Source organism: Anomaloglossus baeobatrachus, chromosome 5, assembly GCF_048569485.1.
Source record: "Anomaloglossus baeobatrachus isolate aAnoBae1 chromosome 5, aAnoBae1.hap1, whole genome shotgun sequence".
Lineage (NCBI taxonomy): Eukaryota > Metazoa > Chordata > Amphibia > Anura > Aromobatidae > Anomaloglossus > Anomaloglossus baeobatrachus.
The window spans coordinates 454346744-454359008 of record NC_134357.1 but is presented as its reverse complement, the minus strand read 5'-3'; the positions used below and the strand labels follow the sequence as shown (position 1 = coordinate 454359008).

At 46.7% G+C, this 12265-nt stretch overlaps 1 long non-coding RNA gene across 2 annotated transcripts in view; it reads right to left on the bottom strand.

Annotated features, from left to right (window-relative positions):
- Positions 1–12265, bottom strand: part of LOC142310314 (uncharacterized) — a 39181-nt gene that overhangs the window by 16412 nt on the left and 10504 nt on the right. Inside the window, exons 2-3 of one of the 2 annotated variants that reach the window (XR_012754125.1) lie at positions 4372–4511; positions 4172–4242 (exon numbers count right to left, since the gene is read on the bottom strand). This is a non-coding gene — a long non-coding RNA (uncharacterized LOC142310314). Of the gene's footprint in view, positions 1–3445; positions 4243–4371; positions 4512–12265 lie in introns of those variants that run through there. The other variant, XR_012754124.1, reaches the window with a different exon arrangement.

Sequence of the window (12265 nt, the reverse complement as noted above, 5' to 3'; positions counted from 1 at the left end):
CGCCGAGATGAAGAGTGTCTTACACCAGTGGGATAGACTGGAAGTTCGAGGATCAGTGTTATATCGTAAGAGACAACAGCCAAAAGATATAGAAGCAAGATGGCAGGTGGTCATCCCCGGAAAAATGGCTCAAGAGGTAGCTAAGGAAGCTCACGAGTTTGGCGCTCACTTTGGACCTGCAAAGACCTACCAATGGTTACAGCAGTACGTGTACTGCCCCAGGTTGGAGTCTGTGGTGGAAGAGGTTTGCCGGCAATGTCGAGTATGCGACCTCGTTAAAAGCACCGAACAAAGGGCACCCTTTCAGACCATACAGACCAAAGAACCGCTAGAACTGTTGATGATTGATTATCTCCTCGTGGGACACTCCACTCGGGGACTACAATACTGTTTGGTTATGACCGACCATTTCTCCAAGTTCGCTGTAGTCACCCCGACTAGAGATCAGACTGCTGAGTTGGCGGCACGGGCCATCTGCCAAGACTTCATCCGAGTGTATGGATGCCTGAAGCGGATCCACTCCGATCAAGGTGCATGTTTTCAAGGCAAGGTGATGGAGGAATTATGTCGTATGTATGACATTGAGCGATCTCGGACTACACCTTACCATCCCCAAGGCAATGGAGCATGTGAACGCTTCAACCGAACTCTACTTCAAATGCTGAGAACATTAGAGGAAGATAAGAAGGCATGTTGGCCGGATTACCTGGCAGAACTGGTCTGGGCCTACAATAACCGAGTTCACTCCACTACAGGTTACACCCCATATCTACTGCTGTTTGGAAGAGTTGGGCGAGAAATCATCGAGCTGAATTTGGAGCAGCCAGAGGATTTCATGGAACGAACTGTCACTTCGTGGGTGAAAGAATATCGACAACGATTACAGACGATACGTCGGTTGGCTTGTCAACAGCTACAGAAGAAAGAACATATGAGCCCTAAACCGATTCAAGAGATACCGCTTCAACCTGGAGATCGAGTGTTAGTCAGAGAGAAACGCCCCAAGGGTAAACTGAGTGAAAGATGGGAAGTTCAACCCTACAGAGTAATTGAACGGGTGTATGCTGACGGCCCAGTCTACAAGGTGCAAATTGAGAATGGAGCGTCCGGCCCTAGAATACTACACAGAAATATGTTGCGACCATGCCGGTCTGAAGCTCTTTCTATGCCAAGATCTCCTGCAGTCTCTGCCCCACTCCCTGAACATACGTCATCTGTGTGTGAAGTCGATGATGACTGGTGGACAGCCCCCGATGCAGGGGGGGATCCTCAGCCTTACGGAAACGGAGATCCCATGGATGAGCCACTACCGCCACGAGAAGAAGAGACCAGCCAAGATTCCACTGCAGCTCCCACAGCAAGTGTTCCGCCGGAAGCTAGTCAAGCCGGGCCTGATAGTCAAGATCTTAGAAGATCTCACATGTCTACTGCAGGGGTTCCACCAATCCGATATGTTGAACAATGTACTAGGTCTCCTGTACTGCCATTGTTGTCTCCTCTACAGGTTTGAACCTTCCTTCAAAACACAGTGGGCTCGAAGCTGTGATGGCCGAGGACGACCATCATTAAGTGTGGAGGCATATTGGGGGGTGCTACTGCTATGGACAATAATAAACACGCTGCCACTTTAAGAGACAGAAACCTCCCTGTGTTGAGGGGTAATGAAATGTTCTGCTCCCCCTGCAGAAAGTGTGCTAATGGACAGCTCGAGTGTAAGAAGAGAAGTGAGTTTCTGTTTTGATTTGAGAAGCGTGTGAAGGAACACACAGCCGGTGTGTCTCGGAGGATTGGAGTTTTTCTTCTGAATCGAGAGAGAGACTTGCAGATAACAGGGAACAAGCGAGGAATCTGAAGCAAGAAGAAGATTTTGATCTCCTTAACCCGGCCCAGGAGACGTGCGCACCTTCAGATGAGACTGCTGTTGGGGGCCCCCGGGACTGGATCCACGTCCCCAGCATCACTGTGAGTTGAATATTGTGCACATACTAGGGGCTAAAGTAGGCTTCAGTAGGTAGAACACGGCATCCGTGTGGCCCGTTTAGCAGAGGCCAGAGAGGTTACGTGTAGAGTAGCATTGTACCTGACTGGTTTTGTGTTTCTTGAACCTGTAATAGTTGGAGCACCGTGCTATTGAGCGGACCAGCTAGAGAATACAAAAGTGTTGTTAAATCACGTTTTGCCACTGTATACCCCGTGCCTGAACCTGCCTTCTCCACATCTTTCCCCGCCTGTTAATAAATACACCCTTGTTGTTCGCACCTCGTCTTGTGTACTGTAACCTACTCTGCACTGCGGTGGTCCTCTCGGCCATCGCTTCAACACCGTAGGAACGACGAACATCATACTACACGCATCCACCGGCAATGAGGAAGGAAGGAGGCGGGCGGCATGTTCCGGCCGCTCATCTCCTCCCCTCCTCTTCTATTGGGCGGCCGTTTTGTGACATCGCTATGATGCCAACGCACCTCCCCCTTGAAGGAGGGATTGTTCGGCGGTCACAGCGACGTCGCTGAACAGGTATGTGCGTGTGACACTGCCGTAGCGATATTGTTCACTACGGCAGCGATCACCACATGTTGCACGAACGACGGGGTCGGGTGCTATCGCTCGCGACATCGCTAGCAATCGCTAGCAATGTCGCAGCGTGTAAAGCACCCTTAAGATCTAAGCCCATCATGTGTGATACTGCTGGATCTCTGTATCTAAGCCTTTGTGGCCTGAGGTCTCTATCACACGTACGTGCCTCCGGTATGTGTATGGTTCGTTTCCTCACGTACCGGAGACACGTACACACATAGACCTATGTCTTCCTATGCTGTCGGACACACGTATGTATTTTCGCATGGAACGTGTGTCCGTTCCATACATACGTGTGTCCGTTTGTTTCTCACGCTGACATGTCCGTTTTATCTCCGGCATCACGGGTGTCACACGGAACGCAATAAGGTCACACGTAACACACACAGATCACACGGATATGTTCCGTGTGACACCCACCGGAGAGAAGACATGTGTCTGCGAGAAAAAAAACAAAACATTACTCACCTTCTCCAGCCCTCCTGACTCTGCCGCTGCTGTCACTTGCTGCCGACCGCCGCTCATTATGCTAATTGAATATTCACTTCACTGCGGCGAGAAGCAGCAGCAGTGGGGCGTCAGCAGGACCGGAGACCGAAGATCAGCACCACGGACAGCGACGCCAGGGACAGGTGAGGAGAAAGTTCCCGTTCTCCTTGTGTTATCACGGATAACACACGGAGAACACACGTAGGCCATGCACACAGCACACCGAGGGAAATACGCACCTTTGACATGTCCGTGAAACACGTGCGTGATTTTCACGGACGTGTAAAAGAGGCCTGACACTGTATTGAGAGCTGGGTAGACGCCTGGATCCATGGCTTACTGAGGAGGACAAATAATATGATATTTGTATAGTAGGGTGATATTTTTTATTATTATTATTATTGATATTTTTACTTTGAGTTGGAAAACAGATTAAAAAAACAACCACTGAGTAATGGGCGGAGGAGATCAATGATATTGATGTGTTTGGATTTTGTATTCTGTCTGGTGAGCAGAGTATCTACGTTTATTATGGGTGGAACTGTTTGCTGAGCTGTGTACCTAAGTCTAGCGTGATACTGTCTACTTAGCTGTGGTATCTAAGCCTTCATGGGTGATACTGTCTGTCCACTATGCTGCTGCATCTAAGGCTATTATGTGTGATATTTTCTAGTCAGCCAATGTACCTAAGCCTAATATGTGTGATACTGTCTGCTGAGCCGCTGTATCTGAGCCTATCATGTGTGATACTGTCCATATGCAAATGTCTTATTCTCCCAGGCTAAGCTGCTCGTTTCTCGCAGGGAATTGTGAATGGCGGCAGGGCAAGTGTACGCAGAGATCCTGAGCACTAATCCGCAACTCGGATCCGCGCATCTGCCAGGCCCCTGATGCCTGTCGTCGTGTATCTGCGCTGGCGAGGAATGATCCACTAGAAAGTTAGCAATCTGCTTTCCGGAGCGCCATTGTGTTTATCCTCATTACTGCGGCCGGGACAATGTAGCAGTTTGACGTTTCAGACAGAGCTGATTATCTGAATGGGATTAACTCCTTCCATACAGGCCTGATCGGCTCAGCTCAGTAATGTATTCAGCTGCTGTCATACCGTGCAGTCCTCTGTCATCGCAGCACGTTGGACTTCATCGCAGACTTCATGGGCACGTGGAAAAGAAGGATCTGTTTGTACAAAAGGATAGAAAAACATCTAAAAAAAAAGGCGAACAGCACAGAGAACGCTTTCTTCTCTCCATATCTCCAAGTAATAAGATTTATTTGGAGTTTCGATAACACGATTATGTTGATTACCTGTTTATCCTTATGGAATAGTGCCCCTGCTGGTCAACGTAGTAATTGCAACCCCCTCATTCAGGAAGACAAAGATGTTAAAGGGGTCATCCAAACGCGTTTTTGATGAGATTTCCACCACCCCCAGTCATCAGAATGGGCTGCAAAAACGCAGAAGGAGACAACATGGTGCAGATCTGAAACTACTTCAAAACAAAGCAAGAAAAATAAGAATCTCATTTACTTTGCTGGGACAGTATGCATGCTCTAGAGGTCCAAGGATTAGGGAGTGAATGTTGGATCCTGTGTTATATCTAATATATAAAGCTGAATGTGTGTATGTATGTATGTGTGTATGTGTATGTATGTCCGGGATTGGCATCTGCACCGTTGCAACTACAGCCACAACATTTTGCACACTCACACTTCTGGACCCCGAGAGCGTCATAGGCTATGTTTTGAGGGGAATTTTTAACCCCGCGCTTTACAGTTATTCACCAATAAACCTGCCTCCATTAAAGTGAATGGAGCTGGGAGCCACAGTGCAGCCAGAACTTCAGAAGAATGCGCAGCCATGCCCTTAAATGGAATTTTGGCATGTCACAATGCAGCCAGGGAAAGAGACAGACACAGACAGGGTAAGAAACAGGCATAGACAGGGTAAGAGACAGAGACAAAGAGACAGACACAAGAGACAGACAAAGAGACAGACTGACAGGGAAAGAGACAGACAGGGAAAGAGAGGTAAAGAGAGAGACAGGTTAAGAGACAGACACAGACAGGTAAAGAGACAGACAGACAAAGAGACAGAGACAGACACAGGGAAACAGACAGACAGGGAAAGAGAGGGAAAGAGACAGACAGGGTAAGAGACAGACAAAGACAGGTAAAGAGACAGACAAAGAGACAGACACAGGGAAAGAGACAGAGGGAAAGAGGGAAAGAAACAGACGGGAAGAGAGGGAAAGAGACAGACAGGGAAAGTGACAGAGATAGACAGGGAAAGAGATAGACAGACAGGGAAAGAGATTGAGACAGACGGAGAAAGAGACAGAGACAGTCAGAGACAGACAGGGAAAGAGACATACAGACAAAGAGATAAAGAGAGAGACAGAGAGATATATACAGAGGGGGAGACAGAGATTATAATTACATTTATATCTATTTGTTTTGTGGTTTTTGTGTGCAGAATACATTTTTGTTAATACATTCTATTTTGTTAACAGCAGTTATTAACCCGGGCGAAGCCGGGTAGTACAGCTAGTACTGTATATAGATGTGTTATCTAATACTGCAATTCTGTCTGTGATGATCATGAAACTGCTGAAAAGTAATCTGTACTGAACAGAAAGTTTAAGTCCAGAAAAAGATCTATAAGGGGCTGCCCTGTTCAGAAAATTCTAGTCCCCTGTTGCATTTTGTTATATAACAGCAATCTGAACTTTTTGCACCTCCCCAGGTCCAGTGCTGAGTCTCCACCATTGCTCCAGATATCTGATATTGTTTTCAGTGCTAACATCACGTTAACACTGTTCAGGCTTAGCGGCTCTGCCCATGTAAATGAAACCTCTCACGCAGAGAGCTCAATGATTGGTTGCTACAATGTCAATGTGACATCAGCACTGCAGCCAATATCACACAGAGACTCAGCGCTGGACCTGGGGAAGGTGAATGAAGCACGGTTTATATTTTTATAATACACTGCGCTCGGGGACCAGAATGTTCTGATTGGGGTCAACCCCGTTATGTTTAAAAAAAAATCAATTTTCCATATGTAATTTCACATTGCTTTTAATTAGCCGAAAATCATAGGATGCCTGTTGGATTGTGGGTAAAGTGACCCACATATGCCACTGATTCTCTCTCTCCAATGGTGAAATCTCCACACTAACCCAAACCCAAATGCAATATTTACATGCAGGGTGTGTGAGCTCCAGAAATTCCACAGGCACCAGCTGCCGAAACGAGACATGTCATCCCAGTGAGCCCTCTGTGTGAGTGGTGTGCGCGGGGCGGCAGCTAATAAGCATGTATCACATTCCTGATGATACAGGGACGACACTGCAGTTCTTGTGTATTATTCATACGCCGAGCCTTGTCCATTATTCTCTGGGGAATGTCAAATCTCCTTATAAATAATTCAGGGGCCGGCGCCTGTGTGTTCGGAGGGGAACTTCACTTGCCCTTTCTCCCACAGAGCCCTGGTCAATGACGCAGTTGGCTGGGGCGAGACAAGGAAAGGGTTACTTAGGAATGACGTGTTCTAAAGTTTTCGTTTTTTAGTCCATTTATTATGGTGCCTACATTATTACTTAAAGGGGTGGTTTTCCCATAAAGTACATTTTATTTAATAGATCTAGTAATAATAAGTTCCACAATTGGAACATTTTTTTAAACACATCCTCATCACAGCTCATCACGGCTCAGTCATTGTCTACAATCACAGCCTGCGGTCGTGTTCTATGGCCGCTGGCTGTGAAATGTAGCAGAGCTGGATGCATCACCGTGCGACCTCGTGTGGATAATGCCATACCTGGAGGGGTGTGTTGGGGGTTAATAAAGTGGTGAAGGAGGGCGTCTTTTTGTATTTTTTTTTTCCAAATAAAGGATTTTTTTTCTTTTTTTTGTGCTTATTTACTTTCATATACTGATTAATGATGCAGGTATCTTATAGACACCTGTGTCATCAATAACCTAGGGTTTAGTAGCAGCTGTGCACTGTTATTAACCCCTGCTATTACCCCGATTGCCACCACACCAGGGCAATTCGGGAAGAGCCGGTAAAGCACCGGGATTCACATCTAATGGATGCGGCAAATTGGGGCGGCTGAGGGCTGAGAATACCAACCCCCAGCTGGCTTTATCTTGGCTGGGAATCAAAATTAAGGGGGACTGTATGTAATTTTTTTTTAAAAATGATTTATTTAAATAAAAAAAGCCACATGCGGTTTAGGCCAGAATCACACTTGCGAGGGACTCGCACGAGTCTGACATCGCATCACCGACACAGCCGCGCACACTTCTGACAGGAGCGTGTGTTGTGAATACATTTTCCAGTTTAGGGCTCCCTCTTGTGGTCAGTGCTGGAAGTGCAGTTGATTTGTGGAATGAGAGCCAGACACCTGTTGAAGACTGGCAATCAGGCCATTCAGATTGGGCTATATAACTGAGTAGTTTTCTCCTGTTACTTGCCGGTGCCCAATGGTCTCCTGTGTGCTAAAGGACATTCTGTAACCAGCCCTGCTCACAGCCAGAACTCCTCTCAGATAAGTTGGTCTTTGTACCTCTGCTTATTGTTTTCACTTTCTTATGTTTTTTTCTGTTTTGATACTAATGCTTGATTCCTATTTTGTCTGTGTGGAGTTCTTGGTGGAGTAGGATCATTCCTTGCTGGGAGTGTCTGTATACCTAGCTCCATGTTCTGCTATGTATTGTGTTTTGTCATGCTTGGTATTAAATTCAGTTCCTCACTAGATTAGTGTTTTTTGGATCTCAGTAACACCAGAGTCCTGATTTAGTGGGGGTGAGCCTTAGTGGGCTCAGGGCATTTTTTCATATCTGGCGTGCTGAGATTTATTAGGGTTACGGCTGCAGACAGAGCTCTTTCCTATCCTTTTCCTAGCTTGGGCCTCATCTTTGCTGAATCTGTTCTCTAGCTGTGTGTTGTGTTTTCTTATATCATCGTAGTCTTTACTTGTGGGGGGCGCTATCTATATCTTTGAGAACTGCTCCGAGGCAGATTAGCTTTTCTAATATTTCTCTCTTTAAGATTATTTAGTTCTCTGGCTTTGTCGAGGCGTCCAAGTCATCGTAGGGACGCCCCATGGCTACTTCTAGTTGTGTGTCAGTAGTCTGCAGTCCGTTGAGGTACCAGCCACTCTGGTTACTTTTGGGTTTCCGCATTTTTTGTGCCCTTTCTGATCCTCCTCGGACACTGAGTCATAACAAGCGTGCATGTGTTTCTGTCTACATGCACGCTCATATTCAGAGAGTGGCATGTCGTGCCGAGTGATGTCATGCAAGACTCGCACGAGTCTGACATCGTATCACCGGCACAGCCGCGCACTCTTCTGACAGGAGCGTGCATGTATTTCTAGGTACATGCATGCTCGTGTTCAGAGAGCGGCAGGCCGTGCCGGGTGGTCATGCCCGACTCGCATGAGTCTGACATCGTGTCACCTCCACAGCCGCGCACTCTTCTGACAGGAGCATGCATGTGTTTCTAGGTACATGCACGCTCATATTCAGAGAACGGCAGGCCATGCCAGGTGATGTCATGCCAGACTCGCATGAGTCTGACATCGCATCATTGGCACAGCCACACACACTTCTGACAGGAGCGTGCATGTGTTTCTAGGTACATGCACACTCATATTCAGAGAGCGGCAGGGCGTACCGGGTGATGTCATTCCAGATCTGGCATCGCATCACCGGCACAGCCACACACTCTTCTGTCAGGGGCGCATGTGTTTCTGTCTACATGCACGCTCACCATACTGACCCGCAGACACTTGCACTGCTTTCCCCGCCCACTGGCCATCCTGGCGCCTGTGATTGGTTGCTGTCAGCTGCCACGCTGCCACTCAGGGTGGGGGCGCATCTAACTGCAACCAATTACAAGCACCGGTGGGCAGGCAAAACAGTGAATATTGAATTGTTGGCTCCATAATAATAATAATACCAGAAGGGAAAAGCGGGAAGTTTGCCGCCATGACACAGCCTCGATGAGTATACCGTGCGCGCTCCTACCCCACTATCCCTTCCACCAATGTTTTTAATTTCCGGATTCTGATCTCCATTGACTGATATGGGCAGTTGGGCACTAGAATCCGGAGCGGATCGTTTTTTTTTTTATTGAGCAGTGATCTGCCGTTTTTTTGCGAGTCCGAACAGCTCTAGTGCTGAGATAATCTTACATATGTGCCCCTGCTTTGTGTAATTACCGTGTCTGACCGTACAGGAACATAGTCTGATCATACCACATCTCCTGGGCTAGGGAACATGCAAAACAGAGTATACAGACAGGACTGCATGGGACTGCAGATGATGATTTCTGTGAGGTAAAAAAAAAGTATAAAAACAGAGAAATGTTTTACCTCACAGAAAGAATCAGCTGTGATCCCATCATGTCTTGTCTGTATTGTCTCTTTTGCTTCCTCCCCGGCCCATGAGATGTGGTATGATCACACCATGTTCCTGTACGGTCATACACGGCCATTACATAGTGCATAGTAGAGGAAGGTTATCTCAGCACAAGAAAAAAAATTCACACATCTGATTGTGGAACTTATTACAGTATTATCAAAGCGAAAAAACGGCAGTTCTGGAACACTGAGATTAAAGCCTGCTTTATACGTTGCAATTTCGCATTCGAAATCGTATGCGATTTGCAACGCCCCCATCGTATGTGTGGCACGTTCAATTTGTTGAACGTGCCACACAAACGATTAACCCCCGTCACACGTACTTACCCGTCCATACGACCTCGATGTGGGCGGCGAACGTCCACTTCCTGGAGTGGGAGAGACGTTCGGCGTCACATCGACGTCACGCGGCAGCCGGCCAATAGAAGCGGAGGGGCGGAGCTGAGCGGGATGTAAACATCCCGCCCACCTCCTTCCTTACGCATTGCTGGCCAGGAGCCGGGGACGCAGGTAAGATCTGTTCATCGTTCCCGGGGTGTCACACCCTGCGATGTGTGCTACCCCGGGTACGATGAACAACCTGACGTGCAATTCTAGAGAAAGGTACGATGTGTATACAATGAACGTTTTAACGTTCAATCGCAATTGCACGTAGCTGTTACACACTGCAATGTACCTTACGATGCCGGATGTGCGTCACTTACGACGTGACCCCGCCGACACATTGTAAGATACATTGCAGCGTGTAAAGCTGGCTTTACTATGGTGAGTGGCATTTCGTTCTTCTTTCATGTTGGAAAGTATTACAGTATTATTCCAAGATCCATTGATTAAAATGTTCTTTGTTAGAGGGAAAATCACTTTAATATTGACAGTACTCACTGTGTGTGATCAGGGGTCCTGTCTATGCATACATTGTGATATGATCACTGGTAAAGTACAAGAGAGGAGGTATTTGTTGCTGAGATGATTAAATTCAGTGATGAGAACCTGGATGTAATGCATACTAACTGCTGAGACGATTAAATGGCTTTTAACAGGGCCAGGCTTTTGTGAACAGCTAAAGAGATGGGTGGGACGGCTGTTCACCATATCTCTACCTCGGGGTGTGGTCCAGAAGGTAAAAGCCAGGCCTCTGGACACACTCACTGTTCTGTGTTTTGGAGGAAGCAGATCCTCCCCGCTCTGTGTTGCTCTGAGGTGAATAGAGTGGAACCCGCAGTGTACGGACTGTGTATTGTTCTTTTATTTTCTTTTGTTTTCTTTTATGCTGGTAAGGCTGTTGTGTTTTCTTTTTGTGCTTGCTGGTTTATGAAGTCAATAAACCAGCTGAAAGTTAAACAGAAAGCATTTCTGTGTCTACCTCTAAAGCTGGGTTTACACACTGCAACATCGCAAAGGACATCGCTGTAACGTCACCGGTTTTGTGACGTAACAGCGACCTCCCTAAGTCTCTGCTAAGTCGCTGGTGAGCTGTCAAACAGGCAAACCTGGCCAACAACGCAACAGCGATCCGGACCTGCAGAGCGACCTAGCTGGTTGTTGGGGACGTTGATAAGCAGCTTTTTGAAAGGGAAGTTGCTAACAAAGTCGCTGCAAAGTCTTTCACACACTGAAACTTTGTAGCGATGCTTGCTGCACAGCGGGAAACAAAGGACCTAGGAATGGTCCTGAACAATTTGTAGCGATCAGTAACTTCACAGCAGGGGCCAGGTCGCTGATGTGTTTCACACACTGCAACATCGCGAACGACATCGCTATTGCGTCACAAAACCGGTGACGTTACAGCAATGTCGTTTGAGATGTTGCAGTGTGTAAACCCAGCTTAATATATAAAGCTGAGTGTATGTATGTGTGTGTATGTCCGCAGAGGGAATCCGCACCGTCGCATGAACAATCACGAAATTTTTCAAAGACACCCCATTTGACTCAGGGAACGTCAAAGAAAATGTTTTGAGGGGAACTTTTAACCCCGTGCTTTACAGTTACTCTCCAAAAAACGGCCCCCATTAAAATCAATGGAGTGGGTAGCTACATAGGAGCTGTGATTGTTTTTTTAGGTAGGCAACAAAGGACATTCTCTCTCTTTCTCTCTCTCTCTCTCTATATATATATATAGAGAGAGAGAGTTATGTGTGAGGTAATATGATTTCTGTGAAGAGACAGACACAGACAGCATAGGCACGGAGAGCATAGGCACAGGCAGACAGGAAAGAGACAGACAGAGGCAGACTCACTTAACAAACAAAACAAATGCCTGTGTATAACCCACCCTTCGTGACACAATCCCTGTGATTTTAAAAACCCTATTCTTTCCCTTTGGTTCTGGTACTGCCTATCCTGGGGTCGGCACGCTAGATTAATGAATTGGTGCCCCCACTCCTCGATGGCTCGCCCTTCCTACTTATTCCCTACTGCTGTATGCTAGGGATTGAGGAGTAGGTATAGGCACCTGTGCAGACTAGATGAAAAGATGTGATAGGTATTTAAAAGGTTTAGAATAGTTTTCTTCTCACCACCAGTATAGGAGAGATATAGGGTGATTTAAAACAAGTGTTGACCAACTTAATGAGTTGACCCAAATCTGTAATGAACTGACGTGTTTCTCCCCACACTTCTTGGGTTCATCATGGGTTTATTTTAATTCATAGACAACACTCAATAAAAGGATATTTTCTGTGGATTTTTCTTTTTTAGTCCAAAGCGTTGATAGCGTGATTCACTTCTTTTCCTTTTATTCTTAATATTTTTCCTTTCTGTAGATATGCTTA